The sequence below is a fragment of the Hyperoodon ampullatus genome (genome assembly GCF_949752795.1).
Source record: "Hyperoodon ampullatus genome assembly, chromosome: 18".
In the NCBI taxonomy this organism is placed as follows: Eukaryota; Metazoa; Chordata; class Mammalia; order Artiodactyla; family Ziphiidae; genus Hyperoodon; species Hyperoodon ampullatus.
The window spans coordinates 39,723,178-39,733,591 of record NC_136931.1 but is presented as its reverse complement, the minus strand read 5'-3'; the positions used below and the strand labels follow the sequence as shown (position 1 = coordinate 39,733,591).

The window sequence follows — 10,414 nt, the reverse complement described above, 5'->3', positions numbered from 1 at the left end:
TTCACCAAGTTGTCATTCTGTGTTTGGAAAACAAAATTGGGGGAAAAATGAAATCAAAGAGTAAGTCAGTGCTTGGCATATAATAGGAATGTAACAAATTTTGGAAAGACTCACACTACCATGGTGAAACTTTTAGTATTAAACATATATTTAGTATTAAACATATATTCATTTGTAGAACAGACAGTAGTTGGACTTTTATATTACTAATGCTTACAATACTTCAACTTCTGGTCATCTTATACAAGTTCATTAGACCACTGATCGTTGTTGCAATAGAGTTCTGAAAGTTTAATTTTGACATGTGAATGAGAAATGAGGTCATGGCATAGATGAAGACAGGCAATGAAACTATAAAATTGGTAAGCTTGGTCTATGAGAACCTATATGAGCAAAGAATCTGAAGAAGAATAGATATATGTATATGTATAACTGAATCACTTTGCTGTACACCTAAAACTAACACACTGTAAATCAACTATACTTCAGTAAAATTAATTTTTTTAATTAATTAATTAAAATTAAAAAATGGGAAGCTTGGTGAAGTGTAGTTGACCTTGTTCAGGAAAGTAGAAGTGGGCACTGGTTCTGGAGGATACAGGAGTGGTTTGAATAGAGAGAGGGCCAACTTTACTTCCTGACAGTAAATTAAAATTAGGGGAATACAGAGATTATAGAATAATAATCAAAAAGTGGTATAAATGTAAGAAGCAGGCTGGCTCTTCTTATACTAGAGAAAAAGAAAGCTAAATTTGTGGTGGAGATGGTAGGGGAATCATTTGAAACAATCCAGATTTCAATTGAAGTGAAGAGGTCAGAAAATATTAAGGATAAATAAAGCTTAGTTTATTCATTAGGAACATGGAAATTAGGAACATGGAAGTTAGAGTTAGTAAAAACCAGTCTCAAAACAATAATTCTCTAATTTGATAATTCTGAACTAATCAGAAAAAAATATGAACTATAGTGCACATTAAGTCAATGTTGAGGAAAATGATGTATTTATTTGAGTACAATTCAGTTGTTATTTTACAATGCTTTAACAAAAGTACACATTGAATACATAGAGGGGCTTCCCTGGTGGCGCAGTGGTTGAGAGTCCGCCTGCCGATGCAGGGGACACTGGTTCGTGCCCCGGTCCGGGAAGATCCCACATGCCGCGGAGCGGCTGGGCCTGTGAGCCATGGCCGCTGAGCCTGCGCGTCCGGAGCCTGTGCTCTGCAACGGGAGAGGCCACAACAGTGGGAGGCCCGTGTACAGCAAAAGGGAAAAAAAAATTAAATAATTAAATAAATAAATAAATATATAGAATTTTATATATACTATATGATAAGTATACTTTTTAGCATAGAAAATTACAAAATTATCTAATCACTTAAAAGAAAATAGCATTTATCCTTCTCACAAAGTTCTGAAATTAAAGAAAAAAATTATGAAGATATAAACTATTCACTGAAGTTTCTGAAATAATCAGAAAGCTTGAATCAAAGAGAGATTACATTTAAGGAGGATGTGTTATTGTTTAATTCAATGGTTAAAGAAATAGAAAAATTAAATGGGAACACTTTTCTGTTAAACCTTCCCCTCTGGCGGCTGGTATAAATAAGGGAGCTAGTATGGACCCTCCATTTCCCTTGATCAGGTGTTAACTTCTTCCTGTTTAGAGGGTTTAACTTCATGGTTAAGAGCATGGCCTCTGGGCTCAAATCTTTTGTGCCTGAACCCTAGACATGTCACTTGTTAAGTGTGCAACTTTTGGCAAGTTTCTTAATTTCTCTAAGCCTCAATATTTAACTGTGTAATGTGGATAATATTTGTGAGGGTTAAATGCCACTGACGAACGGTAATTGGTATACATTTGAGCACTCAATAAATTTGTCTATCAGGAGGAGTTTGGACATAGAGGGAGACGGTAGATAGATTCAGAAGGGAAATGTCAGAATTCGTTTAGAATGAACAGTTTCGAGGAAGATAACAACTGAAAGGGGGGTCCTCCTTCCCATTCAGCTGCTAGAAAAAGAGGTGTGTTTAACAGGACAGAGAAAACAGGTTGAAAACTGGTGGCCCTGTGGGCATTGGAGTAGGGGAAGCATGTTAGAAGTGTTTCACACACAGACCGAAGAAGCTAAATACTACACATCCAACAGAGCTGCGGGTATCTATTTAAGTATGTCTGTGGGTCTATCTGTACAATGTTTCTCTTGAAAAGTCAGCAAGCGCTGTGAAGACAGAGCTCCAATCCTCTCTGACACTTGTTTAGGGGAGGGGCAGCAGCAGAGAAATCTCAGAGTGGAAGACAATCTACAAATACCTGCAGGGACATACATGACTACTTTCCACTTTCCTCCTGGTATCAGAGCTCTCAAAGTAGTTTATCCCCTTTCATTGCCTTATTCATTCCCTTCATGCATCTTCCACAATCAGGCTTCTGTTTCACATTTTTTACTTCATTTTCCTCTGTAATGTTGTCATTGCAAAAATGAAGTGAACTTGCCTCAATCCTCTTCCTTCTTGTCCTCAATAAACTATGAACTGGTAAATATGTATCTTCTCTTTCTCTTATCTAGAAATCCACGCTTTAGGGTGTGAAATCCTACAAAGTGTAAGACAAATAAACCTTCGCATTCATTATATACATTTATTATATTCAGTTGTTATTCATAATATATTTATTATATTCATATATATATATAATGAATGTGAATATCAACTTTATCCCCTTAAATTTAAGCCCTCCAGGTAATAAATATTTTTGTCTTTATGAGCTACATAGGTCTGTAACACATATTCTTTCTTTTTTTCCTTTTTTCTTTTTCTTTTCTTACAACCTTTTCAAAATGTAATAACCATTCTTAGCTCAAGAATAGATTTCACCTGTAGGCCATAGTTTGCTTACTGATGCTTTAAAATAAATAACTCTGAATTTGAGAAAAATACAATATAACTCAATAATCAGTTATTGATGTTGGCTATGGTCCACTTTAATGCAAGTGAGCGACAATAAGTACTATGGTGAGAATATGCTTATCAGTTCCCAACACATCTGAGGAGTGAAGGTAAGTTGTGTGAAAGGAAAACAGAAATGGAGTCATTACTGGTGGGGAGAGCTCTCTCACATGGAGCCTCTGAGGAAGCCACTGAGGAAGTGTGACTTAGGCACATCTCAGCCGAGATGGAATCTGAACTTTGACTACCTATTGCTTTGACACAGGCATCCAGAGCATCTGCCCACGTTCCAGAAACTCAAGATACTTATCGGACACTTAACCTAAAATAACTTGTGATGGAGAATCCCTTAAGGACAAATATTTCCTTTCCTGCGTCAGAGTCAATCATAATTCCTGACAGACAGCTTTAACAACCTTGTACCTTTTATCTTTGTAAGTCCCTGGCTCTTTCTCTTCCACAGAGTATCTTTGGGTTTTACCTGAATCTGTGTCTCCAGGACTGCAATTATTAAGACCTCAAATAAAACTTTGTTCTCTGCAGCCTCGATACTGATTATTGTTTGACAGTTGGGCCCCATAGTCTATGAATAAGTGAGACAAGGTCTTATCTCTTGGTTCATGCCTCTGATCTCCTTTTTCTTGTTCAATTTAAATGTTATTTCCTAAAAATGACTGCCTCCTTATATTGAGATAAAGTTCTAATTTTCACCTTACGTCTAGTCATGTGACAAAGGAATTATTTTATTCCTTTGTCACATGACAAAGGAATGAGAAAATATACTCATTTTCTCAATCTCTTATGAATTGCTTTCACTTTGATACAGCAAAAATGTTACTGTTGAGAAAACTGTTTCTTTTCCCTGTTAATTTGATCCCCTCAACCTTTTCTTGTACACTTTCTATGCTACATTTAATCAATTTAAATTACTGACAGTTGATTTCCAGGCCTACCAATATACCACTTCTGCCTTTCAATACTCACTCATCTTGTTTCTTTGCACTTCTCTTTTCTGTCATTTTTGCTCCAAATTGCTCATATTTAAAAAGTCCTCTTGCAGTATCATGCATAATTCACAGATGTGAGGAGGAACAGCCTTCTGCCAAGGCATACACTCATTCACAATGCCCAGTGGTTTCTCAGTTGTGTGTAGGATTTTTCTGCTGGGATGGGTCTTTTATCATCTTCAAACATGCATGACTCAGCCACACATACTAGCTTCACAGAGTCTTCCCAGCTATAAAGTTTAGAACAAGCTTCGACTCCCAAGTATCTGCTATGGTCTGAATGTTTTATACATTGAATTCCTATGTTGTAATTCCTATGTTGAAACCCTAATGCCCAATGTGATAGTATTAGTAGGTGGACCTTTGGGAAGTGCTTAAGTCGTAACAGTGGAACCATCATGAATGAAATTAATGCCTTATAAGAGGCTCCAGAGAGATCCCCTGCCCTTTCTACCATGTGAGGACACAGGGAGTTGGTGTCAGCTTATGAACCAGGAAGAAGGTCCTCACCAGAAGGCAAACATGCTAGCAACTCAGTCTTGGACTTCCCAGCCTCCAAAACTGTGAGCAATAATTGCTGTTGTTATAATCTACCCAGTTGGTGGTATTTTGTTATAGCAACACGATTGGAGTAAGATAGCATCTTTCTACCCTAGAGGAATAATTCCTAGACTAATTACCTAGTAAAATTTGTGCATTATCTCAACATACACCAAGTGATGCTGGATGAGGTAAAATCCAGAAACAAGGTTGCTGAAGAGTTTTGTCATGATCTACTCTCACATACTACCACATACCTCAGAGATACTACATATTTACTCGTGTTAGGAGCTTCATATGGCAGTGGTTTTCTTCATGGCAATGTGAACACCAGCATCACTGCTACTTGCTACTCCTAAAGGAACTTGAATGCCTCACTCCTCTTCCTTGTTTGAGAGCTATTCCAGTTTTCACTTGGCTGATCTTCAAGCTACTTATCATAAGTGTCCATTCTCTTGATTTTCAGGAACACTCATTACTATTATATCCCTCAGGGCAATTTTAGAAGTTTAAAGCAATGAAGAGTAGCTTCTTATGATAAGAAGAAAGAATAAGGTGGACTGTTGTTGATTTATTGATCATTTATGAGTAGCTGTCATATGCCAGGCATTGGGGCTTGTGCTTTTGATGTCAGAAGCAGTTCCTGCTTTCAAGTGGTCTCTGGTAAAGCTGGGAGGAGTTTCAACTGGACAGAATAGTATAACATAATGAGTAGATAAGGGCCAGGACAGGGTGCCAGGGTGGGAAGGAAGACACAGAGAAAGAACAAGTTTATCATGAAATATTTTTGAAGAACAGGATACCTGATTTGTGTTTTGAAGGAAATGTAGAAGTGTGAAAGACAACAAAAAAGTTTCAGAAATGAACATCCTAGGCAGAGGCTACAGCAAGATTTAAAACGCAAGAGGGCACAAACCACAGAGCTGATCTCCCTGTGCTATGTGGCTGCTTCCCACTAGCTATCTATTTCACATCTGGTAGTGAGTATATATATGTCCTGTGACCACCTAGAGGGGTGGGATAGGGAGGGTGGGAGGGAGACGCAAGAGGGACGAGATATGGGGATATATGTATAGCTGATTCACTTTGTTATAAAGCAGAAACTAACGCACCATTGTAAAGCAATTATACTCCAATAAAAATGTTAAAAAAAATAAAATTAAATTTTAAAAAAGACACGAGGGCATAAAGAGCAATGGTGGCTCTAAAGAACTGCCAATAGGTATGTATGACTGGAGTGTAAGATCATTTGAGCAAGTAATGTAAAGGATACCAAAATGTGCAGTGGATAATCTAAGGTAAGGATATATCACCTTTCTTTTTTTCACTCTAGAAATATTTACTGAGTGACTCTTATGTGCCATTGATTGTTATAGGTTCTGCAGTGAAAAAACCATGACTCTACCTGCACGGAATTTGCATTCTACCTAGGGAAGAGACAGAAAATAAACCAATACCAAAATATTGATATATTGTTTGGCAGATGGGAACAAACATACGGAGAAAAATATATCAGAGATGGAATAGAACATGTGTAGGTTAATGTGTGCACCTGCATGGGGATGCACAACAGCTGTTTTTTATAGGATGATCAAGGTCTCCCTGATGTGGTGACATTTGACCAGAGACTTGAAGGTAGTCATATCCTATCTATTATCATAACCTCTATTATCATATTCTATTTATATGTGTATGGATTACTTTTGTAGAACATTTCCAGAAGATGAAATCATAAGCGCAAGGGCCTTTGGATGGGAGAACGTTGAGTGTTGAAAGTATAAGCTAAGAGGCTGGTGCTCCTGGTGTGGAAAGAGTGAGAAGAGCAGTGGATAAACTGGAGAGCTGGTGGTGGCGAAGGGGGTGCAGAAAAGATAGGGCTTTTTAGAGTCTCTTTAAGTACTTGTTCCCTTGTGGCTCCCCACCTCTTAGACAGAATCAAGGAAATGTCTAGCCCCAGGCAGTGGAGAATAGACATTTGGTAGTTTTTGCTAAAGAGTTAAGCTTAAAAGCCTAAAATCTTTATCGACAGAGAGAAATTTTTCTAAATTTCTTCTTTACTACATCAGAGTAATAGATGGATAAATCCAAATAACTTTCCACAAAGGGAAAGCACCATCAGGATTTGCGTATTTTTTGTTTTGTCTTGTTTTTTAACAAGAGGGAAGGGAAATTACCATTACTATTTTGAATCTGAGAAAGACTGGGGTAAAGAGAGGTTAAATGGCTCATTCACTGCAAACCTGGGCTTAAGAGTAGGACAGTCAAGACTGTTCTACATGATGCCCTCAGCCAATCACTTACTCAGAGGAGGGCCAATTACTTTTTTAAAAAAATAAATTAAATTAATTAATTAATTTATACAGCAAGTTCTTATTAGTTATCTATTTTATACATATTAGTATATACATGTCAATGCCAATCTCCCAATTCATCCCACCACCGCCACCCTTGCCCCGCTTTCCCCCCATGGTGTCCATACATTTCTTCTCTACATCTATGTCTCTATTTCTGCCTTGCAAACCAGTTCATCTGTACCATTTTTCTAGGTTCTACATATATGTGTTAATATACAATATTTGTTTTTCTCTTTCTGACTTATTCACTCTGTATGACAGTCTCTAGGTCCATCCACGTCTCTACAAATGACCCAAGTTCATTCCATTTTATGTATGTACTACGTCTTTTTTATCCATCCGTCAATGGGCATTTAGGTTGCTTCCATGACCTGGCTATTGTAAATAGTGCTGCAATGAATATTGGGGTGCATGTGTCTTTTTGAATTATGGTTTTCTCTGGGTATGTGCCAGTAGTGGGATTGCTGGGTCATCTGGTAATTCTATTTTTAGTTTTCTAAGGAACCTCCATACTGTTCTCCATAGTGGTTGTATCAATTTACATTCCCACCAACAGTGAAAGAGGGTTCTCTTTTCTCCACACCCTCTCCAGCATTTGTTGCTTGTAGATTTTCTGATGATGCCCATTCTAATCGGTGTGACTTTCAATACGCTTCCCTGGGGCAGTAGTGATTATCTTCCCAATAGCTTGGGCAGCTTGGTGAAGAAGATCAGAAGCTGACTTCAGCTTTTCATAGCTCTAGATCTTTCTACTTCCTAAATTCCCATTCCTTTTACTTGAGCAGTGGTTCATCAAATATGTAACAGCGGCAGAAGTTTCTCCTAGGAACTTGTTAGAAATGCAAATTCCCAGCTGAGGCTCCGGAAATCATTGTTTTGACAAGCCTTCTGATTCTCGCTAAAGCTTGAGACCCATTGCTCTCCTTCTGATCTGAGAGAGAGGGAGAGGGGGAAAGAGAGAGAAAGTCCAGGAAAGAATGCTGGAAAGTAAATTCAGATAGCTTTTTATATGGGGTTTTTACTGTGGTAACTTACAAATGGTTGGAAAAAACCCACAAATTGAAACATGTAGCTACTTTAAGCACTCTTTAAAGAAATCAATCTTATTCCCGATCTGTTACTTAATAGGTCATTTCCTCATAGGGATGACTAACAGCAATTCAACAGACAATGCTTTTTATATTTAAATAACACTTTCTGTTCCAAGATGTCAAAATGTTTGACAAGTGGTCAAAATGCAGCTCACTAATATTCTCAACCCCATGGTAGTAAATAACCCACATCTACCATCACTGCTGTTTACTGGTGATTTCTTGTCCAGGCAAGTTGAAGCGCCTTCCCTACCTCTGTAGAAAGTCAATGACTAAAGGAGAAAACGTGCTTCATCTTGGTTTCCATAGGAAACCAAATTGATAAATTACTCACTGACTTCTATTATTGCATCTCAAGGATAGTTAACAATGCTCATCAAGGAAAACTCCCAAAGAACACTCTTGCCCTATCTCTGATTAAACCTGATTTTGGAAAATCATCTGGCTCAATCTACATTTAATTACAATATGAATGCTACTTAATTCCCTATTACTTCTGATTACACAGGATCAATGCCACTTGAAGAGTAAGAAGCAAAGGTTCACTACATTGGGGTCTCCTTGACAGCCAAGCCTGTGCCTTAGTCATTTTGACTCCCTACTGACCAGCCTGGTGTCTGGAACAGTATATGCGATCAGTAATTATTTCTTGAATGTATGATGTATGAATGAGTCAAGATATTTTTAGAGTTGGAGTCATGGGTCAAGAGGAGAAAATGTGGTTTAAAAAAAACTACTACAGGGTTTCCCTGGTGGTGCAGTGGTTGAGAGTCCGCCTGTCGATACAGGGGACGCAGGTTCGTGCCCCAGTATGGGAGGATCCCACGTGCCCCGGAGCGGCTGGGCCCGTGAGCCATGGCCGCTGGGCCTGCGCATCCGGAGCCTGTGCTCCGCAACGGGAGGGGCCACAACAGTGAGAGGCCCGCGTACAGCAAAAAAAAAAAAAAAAAAAAACCTAATACATTCTCAGAAGCCGGTGCTACAATGAATGCTAATAACAACTTGACAATGTCCTCTGCCATTGCAAATAATGTGATACCAACATCTACTAATCAATCAAAATAAGACTTTCAGAATTCAAGTTTGGATAGGATTTTGAGCTGGGGATTCCTCTCACCCACCTTTTCTTATGATAAAACTTGGAACTGTAGTGTCAACAGATAATATGCCAGTTTTTCACTTAAAATTGGAAAATTTAATGTAATTTCGGAGGCATGAAATAAAAGTGATGGGCAAATATTAGAATTTCCATCAATGAAAAAGCTTAATTTTTAAAATGCTGAAGGTTAGTTTATCAAAAGACTGAAATTGCCTCATATCATAAGTCAAAGCACCCTCTCTTTACTAAATAAGGAGCTATAAAGTTGCACAATTACTGTCAATAATTTTTTTACTTGGTTTGAAAAAAAGTTGCTTGTTTTAAATAAAACAAAGTTCAACTGAAGTGACTATAATATCATCAGTCTTGTAAAACTCCTTGTGTTAGATTTCTTCTATCCCCAAGATGCCAACTATGCATATTAAACTGACTCTTGTTTTTTGTGTATGATTTCTGTACATCTTTCCTATTTAAATTTTCATGTTAAGTACCCTTTCTTAGAGTGTGGATTGTAACCACTTTGTTTAACACTCTATCACCAGTACCTAGAACAGTGCCTGCCACATAAGAAACACTTAATAAAATTTCTAAATTATCTTGATTAAAATCCATACTCATCCTAGCTTTAAGCACATGAAGACAGAAATAGGTTCCAACTGCATAAGAACACGTGAATAATCCAGAGTAAATGTTAACTATAAGTACAAATTATCTGTTGATTAAAATACAGAACATGTCTGAGATTTGGAATTACTTCCTAATAACCCTGAGTCAGAGCTGTGGTAAAGGCTTACTGGGGGCATGTTACCATTTTCTGAGTACATACTCAGAAAAGGAAGAAGTTGATGAGACAGCATGCAAGATTTTCCAGGCTCAAAATGGAATTTGACTCATCTGCATGGAAACATCCAGCCAGACACAGAAGAGCTCACTCTTCTGCTGGATTAAGCTCACCCTGGTGAATGGAATGGAACAGAAACAAGAGACTGAGGTCTAGGTTTTGAGGATCTTCACTCCACTTACCTGCTTTCACAGGACCAGGCAACGGGCAAGAAGAAATGTGGAACTGTTGCTGTGTACCTCTAAACAAATACAGTCACCCTATGTAATAGAATGTGTCATAAATCTGACCAATCAGAATAATTCCTCCTTTCTTGGTGGAGTAGCTCTGATAGAAATGGACAGAGCTGGGCTCGGGGTGGGAAGGGGGTGGTTTCCTTCTGTTACAAGCTCTAAACTTTCTTCAATTTTCCTATGATTTAAGCCTAACTAAAATTTATGGACTTTTGAAAAAGAGTAGGTACTAAAATTAAATAAGCTGAGAGTGTTGAGGGTGAAAAAAATGATAACAAATTTAAGAAAAGGTAGAATTATTAC

At 37.9% G+C, this 10,414-nt stretch overlaps 1 long non-coding RNA gene across 1 annotated transcript in view; it reads right to left on the bottom strand.

The window, feature by feature from the left end:
* Nucleotides 1–984: 984 nt before the first annotated feature.
* The window catches only part of LOC307066381, a 30,569-nt gene continuing 21,139 nt past the window's right edge, over nucleotides 985–10,414 (bottom strand). The window contains exon 3 of the long non-coding RNA XR_013811372.1: nucleotides 985–1,218. This is a non-coding gene — a long non-coding RNA (uncharacterized lncRNA). The remainder of the gene's footprint in view (nucleotides 1,219–10,414) is intronic.